This window comes from Colobus angolensis, unplaced genomic scaffold (assembly GCF_000951035.1).
Source record: "Colobus angolensis palliatus isolate OR3802 unplaced genomic scaffold, Cang.pa_1.0 Scaffold62, whole genome shotgun sequence".
Taxonomy (NCBI): Eukaryota; Metazoa; Chordata; class Mammalia; order Primates; family Cercopithecidae; genus Colobus; species Colobus angolensis.
The window spans coordinates 2,906,451-2,917,257 of NW_012119821.1; positions in this window are offsets into that span (position 1 = coordinate 2,906,451).

Sequence of the window (10,807 nt, forward strand, 5' to 3'; positions counted from 1 at the left end):
ATGAATTGATGGGTGCTGACGAGTTGATGGGTGCAGCACACCAACATGGCACAAGTATACATATGTAACAAACCTGCACGCTATGCACATGTACCCTAGAACTTAAAGTATAATAAAAAAATAAAAATAAAAATAAAAATAAAAGATTAATATGGATCAACCATCTTAACAGAAGTCATGTGCTATTCTTCAAGACAGTGGAAATATAACCCCAAGGGTATTTCAGAGATCATCAGGGCAGCCATTTCTGTCACAGGCCAAAGTACACGGGCCCAGGGGACCCATGTACTTCCACCTAGGTTTCAAAGAATGGGGCTGCTGAGAGCTGTGGGGTGCTGATCTCAGCTCAGCAGAGTCATGAGCACAGGACCCCAGCTCAGTGGAGCTGTGACATTCCAGCAGGGAGCTACTTCAGGGCCATTTCACCAAACTGTGGGGATGATATCCTAGTAGGATAGGAAGGCAGGGCATCAATCAAAGAGGATTATTCTCAAACTTTGAGGTTTAATGAAGTGTGCCTTCTTAAGTTTTGTCTTGTTTGAAATCTATTCCCCCTTGTTTCTTTCCTATTTCTCCATTTTAGAATAGATACGCCCATCCTATATCTGTCCAGTCACTACATTATGAAAGCATATAACAAGTTTGATTTCACAGGCTCACAACTGAAGAGAAATTTTGCCTCAGAATAAATTGTACCTCAAGTGCCACCCATATCAGATTAGGATGATATTTAGATGAGACTTTGGAGTTTAGACTTTAAGGTTGATGCTGTAATGAGTTAACACTTTTGAGGCTATTGAGATGGAATGAATGTATTTTGCATGTGAGAAGGACATAAATTTGGGGGGACCAGGGACAGAATCCTATAAACTAGATGTGTGAGTACTCACCAAAATTCTTATGTTGAACAGACTAAGATAGCACTTTTTAATATAACATTTTTTCTGCTGTGACAGCCGTTAAGATCAAATGTCAAACCAAATCTAGTGCTGCTACATCACAATATATTGAACCAAGGTTAAAAAAGAAAAGAAGCCAGCTGGGCACGGTGGCTCATGCCTCTAATTCCAGCACTTTGGGAGGCCAAGGCAGGTGGATCACCTGAACTTCTGAGTTCGAGACCAGTTTGGCCAACATAGTGAAACCCCGTCTCTACTAAAAATACAAAAATTAGCCAGGTGTGGTGGTGCGTGCCTATAATCTCAGCTACTCAGGAGGCTGAGGCAGGAGAATCGCTTGAACCTGGGAGGCAGAGATTGCAGTGAGCCAAGATTCTGCTGCAGCACTCCAGTCTGGGTGACAAGAGCAAAACTTCATCTCAAAAGAAAAAAAACAAAAGAAAACAAAGAAAAAAAGGAGCCTATTCCATTATATCATCCTGTTTTAAATGTGATTAATAATAAGCTTTTAGTTACAGCAAAGATACTATAAATAATACACATTTAAAAGTCATTTACAATGTTTATTTCATTTTAAATTATTGTCTTTTATTTGCTATTTGGTGCATGTTTTATAATTTCTTGCTGTAGTAGTATAACAGAGCATTATAAACTTCACAAACAAGTATATACACAATGGGACTGTAACTTCATAATGTTTTGTAGATAGGAATTTGGAGAGCTCCAGGTCGAACGAAGGCCAGTGGATATTCCACACCATCCTCAGTTTGCGGGATACTCACAAATCTGCTCACTGAAATGAGACATCTTGCCCATTTTCACATGCTTTGGGGATTTATTTTAACGGATAAAGTACTCACTGGATATCAAAATGTAAATATTACAGAGATTAGACTTAAGGGACAGTCAGATGATGGAGATTAAGTTAAAGGCTTAGTTGCTTCCACCATTAAAGGGATTATAAAGAGTACTGAGAAAACAAAGACAACTAATAAAACTGCAAATTGCACACTCATGAACAGTAGTAAATTATAGCGACACCACATCCCCACAAGCAGTATCCTCTTATGACTTCATTTATTACACTCAATCAGTGATTTTATTTTCTTGAATGAATTCATAGCGCTAAGAGGGATTCACTTAAAGAGAGAGTTCAGTAGTATGTACAGATTAGGAATCCACCTAGCTAATTTTAAAGGAAAATTTCTATACGAAACCCTTAAAAATAAGTTTTTCTTCATCAGAGTATATCTACTTCATAAAGGAATAATTGCTCAGGGAATAGAAAAAGCAGTACAGGATTCTAAAGTATTAAACCTGGCTGGGCGATGTGTCATTAAAATAAGGAAGTTCTTTTTAAAAAAAAAACTGGAAACATAACAACGCAGGAATTCCCCAATTGTAATATATGATGTTCTGCTTCAGGAGAGGTGCTCAGAGACCGTAGAAAAGGATGCTTCTTTTCTGCCACATGTATTTATAACATACCCATAAATTTTTAATTCATAATTGTGTTTGCATTTTAAAGAATGAACTCCAACTCCAGCAAAATTTACACTCACAAAAATGTAGTATGGTGAAAAAAATGTGATATGGTGAACTTTGAAATCACAGCAATTTGGATTCAAATTCCAGCTTCACTATTTACGTGCCATTTAATCTTGGGTAAGTTGTCTTACTTTTGTGAATCTAGGTACCCTTATGTTAATAAAACTACTAATCTCATTGTTTTTTGTTTGTTCTTAAAGTGAGACAATACGTATATAATTTGACTCATAAAGTGGCCTTCCCACTTCATTTAACATTTTAACCCTTAAATATGGCCTAGCTTTGTAAGTTTCTTTATGTTTTTCTCCCTGACACTTATCATTTGCTTACTTTGCTTATTTACCATCTCTTCAATTGGATTTAATATAAAATTGTGCAGGCACTTTGGAAAACAGTTGGCATATCCACAAATAGTTAAACATAGAGTTATCTTATGACCAAGCAATATCACTCCTAGGTATATGCACAAGAGAAGTCAAAATGTGTCCGCACAAAAACATATGCATGAATATTCATTGCAGCATTATGCATAATAGCAAAAAATGGGGAACAACACAAGTGCTCATCAGTTGATGAATGTATGAACCAAATAATACATAGCCATACAATGGAATATGATTCAGCATAAAAAGGAATGATATAATAATATAAGGTACAATATGGATGAACCTTGAAAACATCATGTTGACTGAAATAAGCCAGTCACAAAAGACTACATATTACACAATTCTATTTACATGAAATGTTCAGAATGGGAAAATCCCTAGTTCTCTAAGTAAATAAGTGGTTGTTTAGGTCTGCAAGGGATGAGCAGTAGGGGAGTGATAGCTAAAAAGTATGGGGTTTCTTTCTGAGAAGATGAAATATTCTGAAACTGACTGTGGTAATGGTTACACACATTAGTAAACATACTAAACCCATTGAATTGTACACTTTAAGTGGGCAAACTCTATGGTGTGTGAATTATATCTCAATAAAGCAATTAAAACTGTATGGTTTCTTGCCAGTTTTTATTATAATGTGAAATAAGTTAAAATATATATTCTCTTTTCTGTAAGACTTAGGTTTTGGTTACTCCTGAAAAACATCTAATTAACTCTGTAAATTTCTTGATAGTCAAATTGGTCAGATAAGTTATCTCCACAAAATATTTGAAGTCACAAAAACATAAACAAATACGTTTGACTAAATTAAATGATAATTGTTATCTTTTAAAAGGATTGTGTCTTGTAAACTATAATCACTACTGCAAAAAAAGTTGACTTAATTATTACACTTTCTGAAAACTGTTAAATGCCATCTGTCTAAATTTTAATACCAACAGAAATCACCTTAATCTCTACTATTACAACTTAATATAATTCCTAAGATCCCTGAAACTTGAACTAACAGTAAATTATACATAAACTTTGGTTATCTAAAATCTTTGGTTATCTGGACATATTCTAAGATATTAAAATTTAAAAAGCTAGAAATCACAAAAGTAGTACAAATAAGTAATGCATATTTTATCTTTGAAAAGTGCCAATCATGTCAATACATTTGATGTAGTGCATTTATGGTCATATAAATTAAATGATACAGCTAATATATCTGAAAACTGAAAAAAAGCTTCAAAAATTTTATCACACATATTGGTGTATGTTTAAACATAGATACAGAGTTATATTAGAATTGTGAAACTAAGAACCTTATGAATAATCAAAGAAAAACTAACAATTAGGTGGGAAGTAGTCTTTGAACACTCAATCTGCTCTTTAAAAAAAAAGCAACAACTACAAACAATCATGTTTTCTTATTTGGTGGCTATTATGGAGAACAGACTTCCTTACCTCATAGGAAGAGAGCTTCTTGAGAGACTCCTAAATCTTTGTGGTTTGGTGTAGATTTCTTAATTTTTTTAATTAAAATTTTTTTAAGGGAGGGAGTCTCGCTGTGTTTGCCAAGCTGGCCTCAAACTCCTGGGCTCAAGTGATGCTCCCCAACTCAGTCCCACGAGTAGCTGAGATTACAAGTGTGCACCACTGCAACTGACCTTCAATTACTTTCTGACCAAAATCTTTCATTTCTATTAAGAAATAAATTCTATTAAGAAATAAAGAAATAATATTAAGAAATATTGCTTTTCCTAAATATAGATTCCAAATACTGCATAATAAAAATTCTAAGATATTATTTTATCTAAACTATCTTTGGGGTTTCCCAGAGTCTTCTGAGATACAAAAGATTTGTTCCAAACTTTATTAAATTAATAATGCTACAAATAGGAATATGTGTATGTTCTACACAATTATGAGAGTAATCCTGTTATCAGTCTCACAGTATAGGGGCAAACCACTCTCAAATCAAAAGGAGAAACTTAATCCTCTCCAGGTTAGTTGCATGCAGATGAAATGTTGTTATTATAAATATATTCTTATGTCTTCAGGATGCTTATAAATCACATATGTTAATAGAGGATTCCATTTTTCCTTATTCCAATAATTCTGGCTAATATATTAATTAGAGTTATTCAGTTTTGTCATCAATAGATGGTTTCTGGTTTCCTTTACACTAGCTTAAAAGTAACTGCTATAAACCACAGATCAGAAGTTCTGGAAAAATTTTCAAAAAAGTCTACAAAAATTTCAATGTCCTTCAGCAAAGAATTGTCGACTATTCTACTCCACAGAAAAGTAGATTTATGGATCCCGACTTGCCAAACAAAGCTGGTATCTTTATTACAAAGAGACCCGACACCTTTCAGACTTCACAAGATGAGTTTGACCTTTCACAGTTCTTTCACCCGGAAGTGGTCAACCTCATGGAAGGAGATATGTAAGCTAACATTAATAAAACCAGAATTAACTAGGGTTAAAAGAACTGATTTGAGTATGATTACTGTTTTTTATTAAAATGGGCATATTAAATTTAGTTTTTTCTTCATAATATCCTCAGGAACCATTTCATACAGCTGTCACTGGACTGTTAATTGCTGAAATCCTATCCAAAGCTAACATTCTTTGAGCTAATATGAATAGTAACTCAATCAGCAACGTTTATTACACGCCTCACTAAACGTATATTTTGAACATAATTAGATCACCAGAAATGTGATTTGTGCTTCTGAATATCTACATGCAACTGCATTATTAATGTGTTGATATTAATGAGATTTTACCATTAACAACACATTAATTTTGTTTATAAATTGTATCTTAAAATATTGACCACTCTTATTAGGAGTGCATGCTGTTTTTTCCAACAAGGAAAAAGTACTCTGTTTCAGAATTTATCAATATACCCTGTTCAGTTTTGTTCTGCTCTTTTTTTAACAAGGGAACACTGATAGTCAATTTTATATGTCAATTTGGCTTGGCTCTAGTACCCAGTTAGTTAATCAAACAGTAATGTAAGTGTTGCTGTGAAGGTATTTTGTAGAGGTGGTTAAGATCTATTTGACTTTACGTAAAGAAGATTACCCTTGATCATGTGGCTGGGCCTCTTTAATCTGCTGAAGGAATTAAGAGAAAAAACTGCGGTTTCCCAAGAAAAGGAATTCTGCCTCAAGACTACAGCACCAACTCCTGAACTCTTGCCTGAGTTTCAAGTCTGCTGGCCTGCCCTACAAATTTTGGAGTCAAGACTACATGCATCAACTCCTGTCTGTTTCTAGCCTGCTTGCTATGTTTGCCCTACACATTTCAGACTTGCCAGGCCTAACAATTGCATAATCAATTTTTAAGATAAATTCCTTTACATCTACATCTATGTCACATCTATCTATCTATCTATCTATCTATCTATCTATCTATCTATCTATCTATCTATCTATCATCTATCTATCTATTCTACTGGTTTTTATTTCATTGGAGAACCATCACTGATATAGAAATGAATTTGCATAGAAGTTGGCTATGGTTAGAAGTATAGGCTGTGCCAAAGAAGATAAATCTTCCCTATGGAAAGTTCATTAAAGCCATTTAAGGACCAAATCCATTAACTTGATCTCATGAGGCTGATAGAGGGCAAGAGAGTCCCAAAGTGGAGTCTTAGCCCAGGAGGGTTCTTGGCTTTGCCCAGGAAAAAATTCAAGGGTGAGCTAGTGGTGCTAAACAGTGACTTTTATTGAAGTGGCAAGCATAAATGCATTGTCAGCAGTGATTTCCTTATGGGCACGAGACTGGGAGTTGGGAGGGGAAAAAAAACCCTGCTTTTTCTTCCTTCACAATGACTATAAATATTTCAGAGTCGTTTAGAAAAATTTCAAAGGCCATAGATCAGTATGTTAATTGAATAATTAAAACTCCATAAGCTAGTTGGGTGTGGTGGTTCACACCTGTAGTCCCAACTACTCAGGAGGCTGAGGCCGGAGGATCACTTCATCCCAGGAGTTTGAGGCTGCAGTGAGCTATAATCATGCCACTGCACTCCAGCCTGGGTGACAGAGCAAGACCTTGTCTCTAAATAAACAAACAAAAACTTCATGAGGTTCAGAGGCTTTGATCATTATTTTTTCTGGAATTCCATGGGAAGCCTAGACGTGTTCCCCACAAAAGGATGACGTCCCCACAAAAGGATGACAGCCTCCATTTGCCAAAGACCGGCTGATTCATAGGAATCCTTCTTTTTTTTTTTTTTTATGGATTCATTAAATTTTAGCATTCATAAACAGAAGCTCAAAGGGAAAGAAGACATTAAAGTTAAGGATGCTGTAGCACACCCAAAGAGGTCTATAGAATTCAGGGAGTCCACAGACCTGGGTGGGAATAATTGTATTGTTATTTTCACTAACCTCTATCTGAAATTCAGGATTTCCCTCAATTAACAATGTAAACAGCAATCCAGAGCAATAGACAACTGCGTTTCTATCTCCTATAGAGATCACAGATATAGTCATATTCATTACAGTTGCAGATATCTCAAAATACTGTTTCTACTTCTCACTACTTTGAGGTTATACTAGATCGTAGGCTTGCTGGTAGATCTAAATTCGGGTATTAAAAGTACATAGATTATAAATGTGGCTTATAGTCAGGTAACTGTGTTTGTAAATTACTGTTTTTCTTTGCAGTCCTCTTTATATGGTATTTTCTTCCTTTAATCCCATGACAAACTATGGTGTTTCAAAAATATATTTAAAACATTATTCTTAGAAGGGGTCTGTAGGCGTCACCAAATTTCTAGAGAGGTTCATGACATCAAGAAAGTTAAAAATCTCTTCTTTAGAGAAAAACAAAACTAAATAATCTTTAACAAATAAAAGCAAAAACAGTTTTTTGTTCTTGTTAAAAGAAAAGGGATTTACAGATGTGTAACGTTCCATATTCCAAACAAGTATTTTTTCTTTTTGCAGAGACACAGCACAAAGGAATTACCATTACCATAGCATCTGGAGATCAACCATTTTCCCATAGCTATAGAAAGATCTTTTGTTTAGGAAAAGTACCTAAGCAAAAAACTGACTTATACTATATAGATGACTCTTCCTTTCATCAAGCAAGAAGTACTTTTTAATGTACGATATTCTGCTCTTCAAATGATAAAGATATTTTTAAATTTCAATTGGATTTTTCTAAACAATAGGCCTAAATCCCATTTTACCTTTCTTTTCTTATTTATATCTTATTTACTTTATTTTATTTATTTGTTTTTATGGTAGGGGTCTTGTTCTGTCACCCAGACAGTAGTGGAGTGGCGCAATCATAGCTCAATGCAGCTTCGAACTCCTGGGCTCAAGTGATCCTCCTACCTCAGCCTGAGTAACCGGGATTACAGGCATGAGCTATCATGCCCAGCTATCCACCTTACCTTTTTGAATCTTAGAAAGAGGAGCCAGAATCCATATAGCCAACTGAAGCAACGTGACACATATTGCTTTGATGTCACACATATAGCTCCTAAATTGACACTCAATTTAGGAATTCAAGGTTATTGCCTGGAATCATTGTACTGAGATTTATAGCCAATCATAGATCAAAGATCACTGGAAGGACCATGTCCTCAGAAGACTGGGCAGTAAATAATTTGCGGTTGTTTGTTTTAGTGCATCCTAATGTGCCCTTTGATCTTAAAAAGTTTGTGGACGGATGATGGTGAGTTCAGTGATGGGAGGTTGGAATGGGGAAAAGCTGCAATGCCTTGTGATGCCCTCAGTTCCACAGGGCACATTGTGTAACCACTTTGCTTTCCCCTCAGCAGGACATGAGCTCTGGCCTCACGTTGAGTTGCTATAAGTAGGGATTTCAATTTGTTTTTTAATTACTTTATCAATGAGGAGGCTGTTTACTATGGCAAGGACATCAAGCCCGTTTGTTTGGACATAAGGTCTAGGGAAAAACCCCTGACCCCTCCTCCGTCTCCCTTCTCAGCAGTCTGAGTTTGCAGCAAGTTGCAGTGCATTTCAGGTTATAATAGAACAGGAAGAAAGTCTCATCTGGGAAGAAAAATGGGAAGGAGCAGGTGGAAAACTATCAGGGCTTAGGTATTCAAAATTATAGCATTAACTGGCAGACATGCTACATGTTTTTTGAGGTTTCTCTACTTCTGACCATTTTGGTTCCAAGAGCCATATTTATCAATAAACAAGGAGCAATCTATCAGACATACTCAAAGTGTGGCCCTTGGGCAGAAGGCATATGGGAGCTTGTGAGAAATGCAGATTCTCAGACTCTAACCTAGAGCTGCTAAATCAGAATCTCCAGCGGTGGGGCCCAGCCTTATGAAGGAATCATAAGCCTTCCAGATGATTCTTAGGCAACCTAGGCAACCTTCTGCAGATTCCTCTTCTGAGGGAGGAGGATGTCGCCGTGTCACTGAGCAACAGCCGTGTTATGTGGGTGTTTATGAACTGGCGAAAGTCCCACAATGAAGAGCAGTAAAGCCACGACTTCATGGCACACAGACCGAAGGGGAAAAACCCTTAGTTTCTGTTTAATTTGCCCATGCTAGATCCATGCCAATAAGTTTGCAAAACATAACACACCTCCCTGTGACTAATTGTTTTGAAATTATACTCAAGAGTTTGGGTCGTCTGGGGAATTAATGTAGAACATGTTGTTTAGGGAATCTGAGAACTTTCTCTCATTTTTTCCTCAGACTTTCTATAAGTATGTTGAGAGCTTGGACTGGGTCTTACTCATGCTTTTCTTACCAGCACTGGCTCAGAGCCTGCTTCAGTAGGGCTGATTAATAAATGTTTGGAAAATGAACAAATGAGCAATAAATGAATGAAATTCAATGACGGTTTTGTCTTTATCTGTGTTTATAGGTTTTATATTGCTCTCAGTATAAATTACCACGAATGCAGTAGTTCAAATAACAAATATTTATTATCTCATAGTTTTCTATGTCCAAAGTCCAACTGGGGTCTCAGTGGGCTGAAATCAAGGGTTCAGCAGGGCTGCATTTCTTTCTGGAGACTCTAAGGAACAATCCACTTTCTTGTCCATGTAAGCGATTGGTAGAATTCAGTTCTTAATAGCTGTAGTGCTGAGGTTTCCATTCCCTTGCTGGGTGTCAGCTGAGGGCCTTACCCAGGTTATAGAGTTCACTGCATTCCTTGGATCCTGGCTCTCTTCCTCCATCTTCAAAGCCAGCAATCAAGGGTTAAGTACCTCTCAAGCATTGAATCTCCCCTCTTTCTTGTTCTCCCACATCGCTCTAACTCTCTACCTTTCCCTACTCCTTTTAAGGGCTTATATGGTTACATAAAACTTACCCATATATACAGAATAATCTCATATCAAGATTCATAATCTTCATTATGTATGCAAAGTCCTTTTGCTGTGTAAGTTAACATACTCAAGGATTCTGGGAATTAGAATGTCTACATCTGATGGGCTGTTATCCTGCCGAACACATTCTATTACACAAAGTATATTAAAAGCATCTGAATCTTGATTGAAAAAAAATTCAATTCAAATGAAAAGAAATGCGATCCTGAGCAAGAGGGCCAAATAGGAACAGCTCCAGCCTCCAGCTCCCAGCCTGAGCGACACAGAAGACAGGTGACTTCTGCATTTTCAACTGAGGAACGCAGCTCATCGCCAGTAATGGATCAAAGCTGGATGGAGAATGACTTTGACGGAATGAGAGAAGGCTTCAGTTGATCAAACTCCTCAGAGCTAAAGGAGGAACTACGTATCCAGCGCAAAGAAAGCTAGCAGAAGGCAAGAAATAACTAAGATCAGAGTAGAACTGAGGAGATAGAGACACAAAAAACTCTCCAAAAAATCAGTGAATCCAGGAGCCAGTTTTTTGAAAAGATCAACAAAATAGATAGACCGCTAGCAAGACTAATAAAGAAGAAAAGAGAGAAGAATCAAATAGACACAATAAAAAATGATAAAGGGGATATCACCACCAACCCCACAGAAATA